Below are 16076 nucleotides of genomic sequence, written 5' to 3' on the forward strand. Positions count from 1 at the left end.
CCCCAACAAGCTGGGTCCTCATTTTACCCACCTCGGAAGGATGGAAGGTTGAGTCAACCTTGATGCTAGCATATTCATCTTTATTTTTTTCTAAGCTATTCCTTATTACATGATGATTTTGTAGATTCCATTGTTTTGCACTAAGAGGTTGGATATCTATCTATCTATCTATCTATCTATCTATCTATCTATCTATCTATCTATCTATCATCTATCTATCTATCTATCTATATTGGGGGCTATTTATCTGGGAGAGAGAAATGAAGAAAACTATGAACAGGCCTTCTGATACTCAGATGTTTCACGTATTCAGATGTATTTAATACTAAATTCTTCATGATATGAGAGATTTTGGAGAGGCTGGGAAAGGAATGGAAGAGAGGGTAGACATAAACAATCAAGAGGCAGCAGGCGGGCCAGATGATAGCTTATCTCATAAATGGCAACTTAGTCCAACTGTCAAGAAATATGGGAAGAAGCATTTTAAATCAAGCATTCAACAAGAGTCCACTTTGATTAACTCGCTCTAAATGGGCATTTACTTTATTGAAGTCTATATTCTTGATTTATTGATCTTGCCCAGCTGCATGTAGCTTGATTCATGACCACGACAGTCTAGCACAGGTCATTTAGAGCACATGGGCTTTGTTGCACTACGTGTCTGGGCTTTAAAGTTGATAGGATTCACTCTGTTATTCTTAACGATGCAATCCATGTCTGTCTTGTTTTTATAAACAAGATTTTTTTTATAAACAAGATTTCTTCGGCTTATCTTTTCCTGTTTATTTTTATATAGTTTCTGTCCAATAAAATTAATTTGGAGGGTCAGATGTTTAAGGCATATCTCTTTTTTAAAAGGCTCAGGCATGGCTGCTTTCTAGAGTTGGCTGGCTTCCTTAAATCTATTTCTTATAGTATCTAATAGTGTTGGTTACTCCCAGAGTATTCTTAGGGGAAATAAATAGAAGAGGTTCAGTATCTATCTATATAAAAATGGCTCTGTGTGTGTCTGTGTGTGTGTGTTCCATCATAACTCTGGAACGTCTTGAGCAATTTCAACCAAACTTGGTATACAGATGACTTACTCTCTGGAAAAAAATACTGTGGGGGGTAAGACACCCCTAACATCCCTCGGGTTGTTTGTTCTGTTAAGATACAGCCTGTTGTGCCTTAAAATGGTTTCTACTGTACTGCTGTGAAATGGCTTCTACTGTACAGCGCAGTGGAGTTGCCATGGTAACGGCTTCATAATACTCCACAAGGGAGCTTCCTCTTGTAAGGAGGAATATCCAACATTAGAAATTAAGTTTTGTCCTGATACTTTCCCCCTATAAATAAATTAATTTCTTTTCCTGTCATTTGTATCTTTCTCATTTATCTTTCCGTAAAAGTAAAGGTTCCCCTCGCACGCATGTGCTAGTCGTTCCCGACTCTACGGGTGGGCTCATCTCCATTTCAAAGAGCCAGCACTGTCTGAAGACGTCTCCGTGGTCATGTGGTCAGCATGACAAAATGCCGAAGGCACAAGGAGTGCTGTTACCTTCCCACCAAAGGTGGTCCCTATTTTTCTACTTGCATTTTTTACATGCTTTCGAACTGCTAGGTTGGCAGAAGCTGGGACAAGTAACGGGAGCTCACTCCATTACGCGGCGCTAGGAATTTGAACCGCCGAACTGCTGACCTTTCTGATCGACAAGCTCAGCATCTTAGCCACTGAGCCATCGCGTCCCTTTTATTAGGGATGTCCTATTGGCACATCTGGGAAAACCTGAATCTGAAAGCTCCCGGGTTTTCCCCACTCAAAGGAAAGTCAAAGTCCCTTCCCCTGCACCCACATGTCCATCACATGGGCCAATCAATCCATCGTCCCAACTGGAGATGCCGCCCAGTCATGCCACTCCAGGTGCAGGCTGAACTGCCTCCCAGGGAAAAGAATGTGGTTATGGCTACATACTTCTACCAACTCCATGCAAACCCCCCTCCCAGTTTCCCACAGACCGTGTGGCAGCCCTGAAGATCCAAAAGAAAAAGTGGACTCCAGGGCTGACAACCTGATTACCTGGGGATAAGATGTATAATTGTGTCTCATCAGCATATGGATGATGGATCTGTGCAGACAGACGACCTCCCCCAAAAAATTGATGTTAAAAAAGATTGAGGAAAACTCTCTGAGGCACATTCCTTGAGTAGATCTCTCCTTTTCCACTATAACCAACCAGAACCACCTCTTCAGGAAGCAGCATTCAGACTTGATGAATAAATCAATCTTCCCCTTTTGTTTATCATCCGTCTTTATGTCACTCTATTCCTGGAGGGAACGGAAATCCATAGTTCTCCCTGTTTCCTCTTCCTGAATTCATCCCTTACCGAGCTGAAAGTTAGATGTTAGGAGCTATACCGGGGGAGATTTGAAATGGGAGAAATGGATGAGAGCGACTTTCCCATTTCTTAAAACATTGTAATTCTAGGAATGCTTTTTATACACGTAGAAGTACCCTATTTTCCCTGAAAATAAGACCTCCCCAGATAATAAGCCCAATCGAGCTTTTGAGCGTATGCGCTAAAAGAAGCCTTCCCCCAAAAAATAAGCCCTCCCCAAAAATATTTCAACACAGCAACAGCCATGAGGTGACCACGTTCGCTGCCTCCTGCACCTTAAAAATAATAAGACCCCCCCGAAAATAAGGCCAAGCGCATATTTCGGGGGAAACGGTACATGCAGAACAGTTCAGTGAAAGATTTATTCACAGAATACACTCATTCAAGGTGGAGACATATTAGAGTTACAAACTTAGTAAAGTGATAAGTTCCATCTTGGCCCTGGGAAGTCAAAATGTGCATATTGCTTAATTTTGGGTAGATTTGTTGGCAGCTCCATAACAAACAACAAAATGGTTTGCCTTGGAATTTGCTACAAAAATTCTGGCAGCTAAACTGTTCTCTCTTGTAGCACCCAACATTTCGAAGAACGATAAAATTATTTTGCTTGGCCATAAAATTGTTTTTGGCAAGTGGGATGGGGGGGGGACCCTCAATGAAATAGAAAAATTACGCAATGTGGGTGAGACGCTCAAAACAAATTTACTTTGGAAATGCGGCAGGCTTGAGTTACAGAGACTTTTAAAATGTTGCTTGAAAAATAAATTAGGGAAAAATATGCAGGACGTTTTGATTTGAAGATAAAATAGTTACTTGAGGATGAAGATTTTGAAAGAAAACTCATCAATTCGGTTTTTTTTAACTTGTGAAGAAAAGATAGAATTCCTTGTTAGAAATTTCTTGGAGAGATGCTTTCAGTAGCATAGGACGCGCATATTGTGGAAGGGCAGGTTGTGGGTCCTGTCGACAAAGGAATATCATCTGACAGGAGCCAGGAAGAAAGCTTTTTATGCTGTGGCACCGGCCCTTTGGAATATTATTCCCCTGACATCAGGATGGCCTGAACCTTGTTGGCCTTCTGGAAGGGCCTGAAAACATGGTTTTGCTTAGTAGAGCTTAGGAATCTGGGGTTGTGTATCATATGAGCTTGTAAAGTTCCTGTACTACTAGGGAAACGAAGTGGGAACTCCTTCAAGTCAGGGGTGGGTTTCAAACATTTCAGCAACGGGTTCTCTGCCTAGTTGCTGGGTGGGCGTGACCATGATGGGTGTGGCCTAGTCAGCTTCCTGCACCATGGGAGGGGGGATGTTTTCACCTTCCCCAGTCTCCGGAGACTTTCTTCGATCCTCTGGGAGGGTAAAAACTGCTAACCCAGGCTCCGGAAGCCCTCCAGAGGCTGGAAATGGGTCCACAACTTACAGAAGGCCCGTTTTTCCCCCTGCGCGAGCCTCTGTGTGGGACCTGCACTTACCTTGCATCCAAAACGGGCCGCGTAGAGACTCCTGGGAGGGGTGGGGTGGGTGGGGCCAGCCAGGGGTGGGATTTGGAGGTTCTCCGAACCGGCCATAACGTTAGCAACAAGTTCTGAAGCTGGGTGAACCCGTAGCACCTACCTCTGCTTCAAATTATTATTCTTATTGTTTTTAAATGGCTTTTTGTAGTTTTTTAAACTTTGTATATCACTCAGAATTGTCTGTGTGAGATGGATGGATGGATTGGATGGATAGGGAGGGAGGGAGACATAGACAGAGAGAGAGAGAGATGTCCATGGGGAAGATCAACTATCATGTAGATTCTATTCATATGCACAAATAGCCTGAATTTTTCAATATTTTGGCTAAGATGGAAAGAGCCAATTTCCCTCAGTGCTACTCTAGCTGTTCACATTAAGTCATTTCTCGCCCTTCTTTTTAGAATTGCTGGAAGAGGACTGTTCTGGGAATAAAATGGAACATTGACTGATTTTGTACACTTCTAACAAAATGAATGAGTGTGTGTAAAATTAGGACTCCCATAAATGACAATCAGAATTAGACAACAGAGCTGCATTCATCTTTTAAGTGAACACGAAGGCAGCTTCTCTTCAGATCTGCCAACTGAGCTCAGGAGACCAGAGAGGATAGGAAATGAGGCTGGAAGTCAGTACTTTGTTCTGCAGCATCCTGGCCTACAATTTGTATTCATTCAAGTTGGCTTTTTTTTTTGGAAGGTAAATGGCCAGGTGGGACAAGGAATATAACCAAGGGGACGTAGATCCTCAGTAATAACATTGGGAACTATGGGCAGAGAGAAATGATCAGAAAAAGGGAAACATGTCCCATCTTCATATGACACTCTTCTACATATTAAAGAAATATATGGAAAGATTAAAAGGGACACAGTGGCTCAGTGGCTAAGACACTGAGCTTGTCGATCAGAAAGATTGGCAATTTGGCAGTTCGAATCCCTAATGCCGCATAACGGAGTGAGCTCCCGTTACTTGTCCCAGCTTCTGCCAACCTAGCAGTTTGAAAGCATGTAAAAATGCAAGTAGAAAAATAGGAATCACCTTTAGTGGGAAGGTAACAGCTTTCCGGGAGTCTTCAGCGTTTAGTCATGCTGGGCCACATGACCATGGAGACGTCTTCGGACAGCGCTGGCTCTTTGGCTTTGAAACGGAGATGAGTACCGCCTCCTAGAGTCAGGAATGACTAGCACATACATGCAATGTGAACCTTTACCTTTAGAGAAACGAGAAAGATACAAATGATAGGAAAAGAAATTAATGCAAAGAAATCTTGAGCTTCAGATGAGAATATAATCTACCTATACTTACCTATCTACCCTGTTTTCCCGAAAATAAGACCCAACTGGAAAATAAGTCCTAGCATGATTTTCCAAGATGCTGGTAATATAGGCCATACCCTCCCCTCAAATAAGCCCCAGTTAAGATTGTCAGCCAGATGGATGCATTTAGTGCCGTATTTCCCTGAAAATAAGACCTAACCAGAAAATAAGCCCTAATGCATCTTTTGAAGCAAAAATTAATATAAGACCTAGTATTATTTTCGGGGAAACATGGTACCTATGCAAGTAAAACAAATAACAAAAAGTCCAGATTTATAGAGGTGAAGAAGATGGTGAAAAGCTAGAGGAACACTTGGAGTAAGAAATCGTAAGACCGGAATCGATTGTTCTTGGAAGGGTCTTGGAGAGGTCAGTGGAAGAGGCCAGAACTCTCTCAAAAGAGGGCCCAGGAGGACAGAACAAGATGGGCCTGCTGGTCACAAATTCCTCTGGTGAATGTTTTTGGCTGGAATTGTTTGTTTTCATTGATAATTTGGAGCCGTGTTTCGCCACTGTTAGGCGCAAGAGTGATGAACTGTTTCTTCAGCTTCTCTGTGGGTAAATTCAAGAGACCCTGTAGACTTCATGATCAAAATGTGTGTAAACGTTCTTTTAAACTACACAAACAAGCCATTAAAAGAGGTTTCTTCGCTCATATAGCATTTTTATTATTATGGTGCTCACTCGCACAATCAGCCCGGTGTTTAGACTGGATTTAGCATTTTTGTCCACCTATCGAGTCTTTCCAAGGATCTGGAATAGACAGATGATGTTGTTTAATAGTGTAAAAGGTAAATCATAGAATGTAAGCTGTTCTAAGTAAAGCTACGTTTTGCAATTGACAGGTGGAGACCCTACACATTTTTGACAGATAGCACTCCAGTCTCTTCTTGAAAGCCTCCAGTGATGAAGCTCCCACAACTTCCGAAGGCAACTTCTGTTCCATTGGTTGATTGTTCTCACTGTCAGAACATTTCTCCTCATTTCCAGGTTAAATCTCTCCTTGTTCAGTTTCCATGCATTATTCCTTGTCTGGCCTTCGGGTGCTTTGGAAAATAGCTTCACCCCCTCCTCTCTGTGGCAGCCCCTCAAATATTGGAAGACTGCTATCATGTCTTCCCTGGTCCTTCTCATCACTAGACTCGCCATGCCCAGTTCCTGCAACAGTTCTTTGTATGTTTTAGCCTCCAGTCCCCTCATCATCTTGGTTGCTCTTCTCTACACACTTTCTAGAGTCTCCACACCTTTTTTACAGTGTAGTGACCAAAACTGGATACAGTATTCTAGGTGTGGTTTTACTAAGGCTTTTTAGAGTGGCATTAGTACCTTACTTGATCTTGATTGTATCCCTCTGTTAATGCAACGTAGGATTGCATTGGCTTTTTTGGCTGCTGCCGCACTCTCATATTTAATTGGTGATCTACAGTCATTCTACTTTTTGTGTGCAGATCTCTGTAATCTGTGATTTTCTCCAGTTCTTTCTCTTCTATTCTGCAATCCCTAACTACTGCCATGCCCACTTATCCAGACTTTTTTTTGTCTTATTGACAATTGTTAAATGTGGGAGTATTATGTGTCTATTTGTCTGTTTGAATTCTAAAATCCCAGAGCACTTTAGCTTCTTCATTTTCTCTTATTTTGTTTATTTTGTGGTCCCAAGCAATTCTTGCTTTCTGCAGTGCATTTGCTTTGCATTGGTGGCATTTGCTGTCTGTTACTGCAGTTTCAATTCTGGTATATTATATTGAGTTACATTGTTATGTTACATTATATTACATCCCGTTAAATCCCAACTGACAAACACACTTGGAATACTGCATTCAGTTTGGGTCACCACGATGTAGAAAAGATGTGGAGACTCTAGAAAGAGTGCAGAGAAGAGCAACAAAGATGATTAGGGGACTGGAGGCTAAAACACATGAAGAACAGTTGCAGGAATTGTGTATGTCTAATGTAATGAAAAGAAGGACTAGGGAAGACATGATAGAAGTGTTACAATGTCTCAGGGGCTGCCACAAAGAAGAGGGAGTCAAACTATTCCCCAAGGCACCTGAGGGTAGAACAAGAAGCAATGGGTGGAAACTAATCAAGGAGAGAAGCAACTTAGAAGTGAGGAGAAATTTTCTGACAATTAGAACAATTAATCAGTGGAACAGTTTGCCTCCAGAAGTTGTGAATGCCCCAACACTGGAAGTCTTTAAGGAGAGATTGGACAGCTATTTGTCTGAAACGGTATAAGGTTTCCTGCCTAGGCAAGGGGTTGGACTAGAAGACCTCCAAGGTCCCTTCCAACTCTGTTTATTCTATTGTGTTCCGTTCCATTCCATTCTACATTCTATACCATACCATACCATTCTTTAGCTGATGTTGGCCTTCATTCCCCTTGAGTTCTTCTCAATATATGTGCAGATCCAAGCATTGGATGATGATGATGACGACAATGATGACGATGAAGAGTTCTATATTATTATTTCTATAACTCAAGAGTTGTAGTTTTACTTCCAAGAGAGAACTGAGTTTAAGATACTGACCACGAGGAAAAGTTTAAAGGAGATAGTGGTTATATAAAAAAACAAAGTGTTACTTAAATTGTTTCTAAAAATGAGATAGAAATAGGAGGTTCTGATGTCCAGAGCAGGAGTATTTGGGTGCTTAATTGCAGTGGGTTCATACTTCAGTCAATTAAAAGGCGTTGTGCAACTATTTCCTGTTTTCTTCCTTAGTGGGTTATTTTCCCTCTCTTGCAAGAAAAAAATGCGGATGAAAGAGTAGGAAAGCATGGAAAAGTTGCAAATCAAATGAAGTCTAGACTCCCTGTAAAAGTCTACAAATAGATTACAGATAAAAGCCACATCTGGAAGAACTGTTAAATTAAGTAAAACATAAACACTAACTCCTTAATTTTTTATTATAGTTGATTTGCATTATAATCTGGCAAATTTCATCTCTCTTTCCCCGGCTTCAGATGTTCATCACACTTTATGTAATACTGAGATCATTTTAACTGAAAATATTGACAGGAATTGTACAATTTCAGAATTTTATATTTACATGCAAGAATGTGTGTCTCTGTGTGTAAACAGCAATATCAAAATTTTATGTGTGTGTAATAAAATGTTATAATATAAATGTACTTCAAATTTAATATGCTTCTGTTGAAAGGATGTAATAATAGCTGGGCTTAATGGATGTTTAATAATTATAACAATTTGTCTACATGTATATTAGATTGATGATACTAATAATGGGAAAAAAACATGGAATTGGAAACTATTAGAGAATGTTATCAATGCTAAAATGATTGAATGACTTAGAATAGGAGGAAGCATAATAACAGTGTATACAAAGATACCTTGATTGTCAATATGTGAATTTTGATAAAATTCAAATGAGGACTACGGAAAGGACACAGAAATACTTTGTAACCAAATGACACCCTGTGTGTAATTGAAGAGGCTTTTATGTTATATGTGTTGTGTGTTTGTGTTTGTCTGAAAATAAAAATTTTATTTAAAAAAATCATGTGTGTGTATTACAGTTTTGCTGATAAATAAATGAAGGGAGACTAGTATAGATCTATTTCAAGCTATTTAGCTCTCATCAGCTAGCCATACCTTTGCTGGGATTCGAACTTCGGCTGTTTTTACATATTAGGCAGTTGTATTAACAACTAACAGCCTAAGTTCGAATCCCAGCAAGGGTACGGCTAGCAGATGAGAGCTAAATAGCTTGAAATAGATCTATACTACGCTCCCTTCATTTATTTATCAGCAAAAATGTAACACAAAATGGTTTATCGTGTAAGCGACTGCCTGGGAGGCTCCTGGAGTGGAGCCGAAAGGTGAAAGGGAAGCAGTATGCTCCCTCCCATATTTGGGCACACCAGGTGCTTTGACAAAAGAAAACATACACATACACATACATATGTGTTTCCCCCAAAATAAGACAAGAGTCTTATTTTCTTTTGACCCTGAAATAAGCATTTGGCCTTATTTTCAGGGAGGTCTTATTATTTTTGAAATGCAGGAGGCCCCTTAATCTTGGCCTGCGGCCTGTGGATCAGTGGCCCGTGGATCTGTCTCTGTTTCCGGCACACTCTTGCCAGCCCTAGTGTTGCTAGGCCTGCTGTTCTTTTTGCGGCCATCACTAAGAGAAGGGTAGCTAGGGTTTGTGGGAGCAGCCTCCGCGAGGCCGTTCCGTGTGGATGGCAGGTACATGCAGGGCGCATGGGGCGTGTTTCCCTCTTCCAAGAAATGGGGACCAGCTGCGCATGCTTTTAAATATTTTAGGGGAGGGCTTTTTTGGGGGGGAGGGCTTATTTTAGCGCATGCTCTCAAAAGCCCGATTAGGCTTAATATCTGGGGAGGTCTTATTTTTGGAAAAACAGGGTATATGGAGTAAAACGTGTGTTAAAAAATTGGGCAGGCAGCTGATGTTTAACTATTCTATGCTTGTCCCATGCACTCACTTTGTAGCATTGCATTGGACAATATTGTTTTATGAGGTGATCTTGACATCCCTCTGTATAAACAGATTCAGCATTGCTTATATTCATGAAATGGGGCTCTCACTCTACTGGTTCTTGGCCTATATACAAACAAGAGCACTTATTTTAATTTAATTTTACCTGAGATTTGCGTAATTATTGCCACAGAATTTACTTCCCAGATTTATTGCAAATATGAAAAAAAATGGTACAGTAGTATTTATGGATCCTTTTGTTAACTAGCTCAGCATTGAGAATGAGAAATATCTTTGCAAGCATATCTAAAAAAGTATGTTTGGCTGCCTGGCACCAATTGTCCTCAACTTACAACTATTTGTTTAGCGACCGTTTGAATTTGCAATGACACTGAAAAAACCAACTTACAATCGGTTCTCGCACATCCCAGAATGCCCGCAATGATCAAAATTTGTGTACTTTGCAACCAGCATGTGTTTACAAAAGTATCAGCCTCCCGTGATTTTCCCAGCTGGCTTCTGACAAGCAAAGTCAGTGGGGGAAGCCCGATTTACTTAACAACCACGTGATTCACTTAACAACTGATTTGCTTAAGATCCATAGCAAAAAGAAAGGTTGTAAAATCAGGCGCGGCTTACATAACTTTGGCCCCTATTGTGGTTGTTAAGTTGAGGACCACCTGTACTTTATTGTGGCTCTGACAAGAAAGATAAATACAGGTAGTCCTCGACTTATGACCAAAATGGAGCCCAGAATTTATGTTGCGAAGTGAGACATTGGTTAAGTCAGTTTTGCCGACTTTTATGACTTTGCTTGCCGCAGTTATTAAGTGAATCACTGCGGTTGTTAAGTGAGTAACATGGTTGTTAAATGAATCTGGCTTTTTCCATTGAATTTGCTTGTCAGAAGGTCGCAAAAGGTGTGGGTGTGTCACATGACTCTGAGACACTGCAACCGTCATAAATGTGAGTCAGTTGTCAAGCATCTGAATGTAAATCACGTGGCCACGGGGATGCTGCAACGGTCGTAAGTATGAAAAACAGTCATAAGTCGCTTTTTTCAATGCCATTGTAACTTCGAAGGGTCACTAAATGAATTGTTGTAAGTCAAGGACTACCGGTAGTAACTTTGTGAGGTAAATTCTGATCCTTATGTACTTATGTAGGATTCACAACGCAAGCACAAAATGGGAGAGCTTATATTGTGACGTCCTTTTACATAGCTTATACCAGAGGTGGGTTTCTACCAGTTTGGACCAGTTTGGCCAACTGGTAGTAACTTGGTGGCCTGGGTCACTGGAACCGGCAATGACCCAGGCCTGCCACGTCCCTGAACCGGTTCTCCTACGGCGACGCCATCTTGATTTTGGGTTCTGTGCATGCGCAAAACAATTTTCATTGCAGAAATGTAATTCCCCCCCTTTTTTTTTTACGTTTTGCGTATGCGCAGACGTTTTTAAGTGCAAATGTGCCTGCGCGGAGAACCGGCAGTAATCCTGGCACCAACCCACCCCTGGCTTATACACATTAGTACCAGAGGTGGCATTCAGCTGCTTCGGACCAGTGGAAATCACAGGTGGGCCTGCTCACCCACCCTGGCTCTATGCCATCCTATTTAGGCACGTTTTTGAGGCTGGGTGCAGGCGCGAAAGACGCGTGCACGAGCAAAGCGCATGGGTGGAAGGCATGCGCCAGCGGAGTGGGAGTGCGGGAGGACAACCGATGGTAACAAAATACGAAACCCACCGTTGATTGGTACCATGATCCTTCAGAACAGACAATGGTATAATTTAACAAAAGTTTAGTTGGGGGATAAATATAATCTGTATTTTTTTTTCTTATTAAATATACTTGGACACTCCCAAGCTGATCTCAGGAGAATTATTCACAATGGTGATGGATTCATTTAGAGTTTAAGAATATTTGGTTTGCTTGGGGAAATAGCTATATTAGCAATGCAGTCAATAATAACGGTAATAAATTAAAAATGTTTGCCATCTAACTCTCAAGTTTGTTATTCTTCCCAGCTAGATTTTGAATGAACTGAAAACAAAACAAAGAAAAAAAAATCTGAAGGTCCTTCCTATAATACATTTACTCTCTTAATTTTGGAGGAAAAAACATGATGTACAATTAAGCTTCACTATTCCATATTCTTACATCCCAATTTACCTGGTTTTCTTAATGTTCATTGAGGCCTAATCTTACTTTTCTGAGTTCATGTGAGCAAAGAGCTTTTGTTTTAGTGTTAGCAATAATACAAAATTAGGAACATTTCCAAAAGTCACCAAAATTGCTTTTAAGTAATGGACTCTCCCGCTCGCAAAGACATGTTAGTTCATGTTTTATACAATACATTATCCTTTAACCTTTCTTTACTTTTACCCTGGGATCCTGGCAAACAAGTGTTTGAATAGCATTATCATAGCTCTGTAATGCGTTCCATCTGTTGACTCGGCACCATTAGCCAAAAGGTGTCGTTTACTTTCTGTGTGTAATAGTTCACAGAGCCAAGACTCTGGGATTCTTGCAAAGGAGCAGGCTATCCATTTCATCTCTTGGCAAAGTTTATTTTATGTTAGCAAACCAAGATTGCATTGATTTATGGGAAAAGATGGGGTGTGTGTGTGTGTGTGTGTATTTTAAATAGCAGGACTCTCAGGAACACTATTTATCTATTTTTTGCTTACTCAAGGAAAACAGCATTATAAAGCAAAGCAGTTTTGTAGCATTATCCCAAAGTAGAGATACAGATACCGTGTTTCCCTGAAAATAAGACAGGGTCTTGTTTTCTTTTGACCCCCAAAATAAGTGCTTGGCCTTATTTTTGGGGAGGACTTATTATTTTTTAGGTGCAGGAGGCGGTGAGCGTGGTCACCTCATGGCTGCTGCTGTGTTGCAATATTTTTGGGATAAAATAAAGAACAAATGGAAGGATGAATTAATATGACTACTTCAAGGTTAATATTAACTTAATAGTTACTTTTAGTACTTAATACTTATTTTTAAAATATGTGTTTTACTTTTCCACCAATGATCCCATGGTGTTTTACATTTTAAACAATAAAATATAATATAAGAGGAACTGTATTCGTGTATTTTAAAAAAACCCACATAATGTAGCACTTACACTCTTATTGTAAGTACCGTATTTTTCGGAGTATAAGACGGACCTTTTTCCCTCAAAAAAGAGGGTGAAAATCTGGGTGCATCTTACACACGGAGTACAGCATTTTTGGCCTCCCAAAACCCCACCCCCTTCACCAAAATGGCCAAGCATAGCCTTTAGGAGGCTTCCAGAGTGCTTCCGGGGGCTGCGGAGAGGAAAATGAGTGAAAGGCCATTTTTTGCTCATTTTTGCCCACCCCCAGGAGCACTCTACAAGCCTCCTAAAGGCGCATGCCCTTTTTTGGACAAAAAAACGGCCCGTTTTTGGGAGGTCTGCAGAGCGCAAAAACTTTTTTTTTTAAATTTGCTTCTTCAAAATCTTGGTGCGTTTTATATTCCGATGCATCTTATACTTCAAAAAATACGGTAAGTGTTTGCTACTTACTTAAGTGCTGATAGTTTGTCGTAAAAGGCAAACATCAGGGAAGACCTTTAAAAAGTAAAAAGAAAAAAGAAAGAAATGAGACATTTCCCCCTACCTATTATCTTGGCAGCTGTATCCTGAAAGAATACATTCTAATCCCATCCAATGTTTTAAGTTTCACAGAGGACACAGATTGGTACAGCATTCTGTTTTAATAAAAATCCACAGTGGACTTCTTGTACCATTCTCTTCTGTTTTTGTTTGGCCAGTTTTCAGCATTAAGTTCTTCTCTTTGTGTCACGGTGAAAGGCATAAAGAAGTAACAAAAATAAATAAAACCGGTTCTGACTTGCCTAAGAAAACACGGAGATTAATTTCCCAGGATGTTCCTATAGATTTTTGTACTGAGTCCAACCATTGATCTACCTATGTCCACATTGTCTGTCCTGCAGTGATGTTCATCCAGGGTTTCAAACAGCGGCTTCTCTTAAGGTTCATGTGAAGAACCGCAGAAGTAGGTGTATATGTGCGTTTGTGGACAACACACATCGCATGCCAACACAGAGAGCTAGAGAAGCATAATGTAGATTGCAATACATTTAACCAAAATGGCTACCCATCTTCATTCCAGTCTATTTCTGTCCAGATGTTTAATAAAAGGTTGGGGTGACAGTATCATTTCTCTTGCAAAACAGAAGTTGCCTCTGTTACTTACTTTAAAAAATAGGAGATTTTTTAAAGTGAAAAGGAAAAAAAAATCCCAAATTGTCTCACACATTCCAGAAAGTGAACCATTTTTTTCCTCTGAAAAAGTCAAATGTTAGCTAGATTATCTCCTTGCTAGCCTTAATTCCACCATGGTTCTGCTGAGAGCAAAACAATATACAATTAGATTTTTTTTTAATTGGCCAAGTATGATTGGACACACAAGGAATTTGTCTTTGGTGCAGATGCTCTCGGTGTACATAAAAAGACAAGATACATTTGTCACGAATCATAAGGTACAGCTCTTAATGATAGTCATAGGATACAATAAGCAATCAAATCATATTAGGAAACAATCAATATAAATCATAATGATACAAGCCACAAAGTTACAGTCATACAGTTGTAAGTGGGAGGAGATGGGTGATAGGAATGATGCGAAGACTAATAGTAATAGCAATGCAGCCTTAGTAAATAGTTTGACAGTGTTGAGGGAATTAGTTGTTTAGCAGAGTGATGGCATTTGGGAAAAACCTGTTCTTTGTCTAATTATTCTGGTGTGCAGTGCTCTATAGCGTCATTTTGACGGTAGGAGTTGAAACAATTTATGTCCAGGATGTGAGGGGTCTGTAAATATGTTCACTGCCCTCTTTTTGACTTGTGCAGTATGCAGGTCCTTGATGGAAGGCAGGTTTGTAGTAATTGTTTTTTCTGCAGTTCTGATTATCCTCTGAAGTCTGTCTCTGTCTTGTTGGGTTGCAGAGCCAAACCAGACAATTATGGAGGAGCAGATGACAGACTCAATAATTCCTCTGTAGAACAGAATCAGCAGCTCCTTGGGCAGTTTGAGCTTCCTGAGTTGGCGCAGAAAGAACATTCTTTGTTGTGCTTTTTTGATGATGTTTTTGATGTGAGGTGTCCATTTTAAGTCTTGAGATATGATAGAACCTAGAAATGTGAATATTTCTGCTGTTGCTACTGTGTTCAGCATCACCAGAATGCATGCCTCACTACATCAAGTTAAAGCTCAGTAAGTTTTAATCATACCATGAAAGTAACTTGATAGGCCTTTTGTTATTCAGCTGGCTACTTTTTGGTTTAGGTTTAGCAAAGGTTTCATTTTTGGCTTGGCAATCCAATCTTTTTATAGATGGAGAAGGATTTCATTTCCCATGTTTGTTTTCCAAGTATTGCAATCCGTGGACTTCTTTTTTCTAGTCCAGTTTTCTTATTTCATCATACTTCTCATTTGCTAAATGCTGATGGAGCATTTCTAAACGGGAGAAATTGCGATGAATGTGCAAAACCAAACCTCACACATGAAGGCCTGATTGCTTTAGAAGGTCTTTAGAGACAGATTGAGGTTGGCACCGCATGTGGTTTTCAAATGTAAAATAGTTAAAGACTTAAAACAATGTATTGTTTTGTGGTATAACTATTTTATGTTAAAATATATGCATAAATATAGTTTGAATTCATACAGAGGTAGTGTTTGGATGACGAAGACAATTGGGAGTGGGATTGCTGTCGCTAAATAATGCATTTTCATATGATCACTTGGCTCACCAATGGCAACCCAGGAGTCCTGGTTGCAGTCATAATCCTATGGCGGCATGGGCCATTAAGCAACGAGGAGGAAATCCCAGGCAAGAGGGCAGGGTGCCATGGGGGGAGCGTAGCGCTTGGACTTACATACCGCTTCATGGTGCTTTTACAGCCCTAGCTAAGCAGTTTTACAGACTCAGCCTATTGCCCCAAACAACCTGGGTCCTCATTTTACCCACCTCGGAAGGATGGGAGGCTGAGGAGTCAACCTGGAGCCTGGTGAGATTCGAACTGCCAAATTGCAGGCAGCCGGCAGAATTGCCTGCAGTACTGCATTCTAACCACTGCGTCACTACGGAGAATGGCGGGCAGAAGGGGGATTGACAGAAGTGAATTATAGGAGGGATTTGTGTGACCTTCCTTGCCAGCTTCCCCATTGCTTCTGATTGTGGAAGTCAGTGGGAAACAGGTGGGCTGCTGGGGGTTCCCACAGATTCGGGTGATCCTCTAGCAAATATTCTGCGTGGTTTGGCAAATCCCACTTCTGGCTGGTCCCGCCTTCCCCTCCCCTCCCAGGAGTCTCCACGTGGCCCCTTCATCATGCCAGGTAAGTGCAGGGCCTGTGCGG

At 40.7% G+C, this 16076-nt stretch overlaps 1 protein-coding gene across 1 annotated transcript in view; it reads left to right on the plus strand.

The window, feature by feature from the left end:
• Positions 1-16076, plus strand: part of SCFD2 (sec1 family domain containing 2) — a 166976-nt gene that overhangs the window by 94801 nt on the left and 56099 nt on the right. The window lies entirely within an intron of this gene.

The sequence above is a fragment of the Natrix helvetica genome (genome assembly GCF_964273705.1).
Source record: "Natrix helvetica genome assembly, chromosome: 7".
Classification (NCBI taxonomy): domain Eukaryota; kingdom Metazoa; phylum Chordata; class Lepidosauria; order Squamata; family Natricidae; genus Natrix; species Natrix helvetica.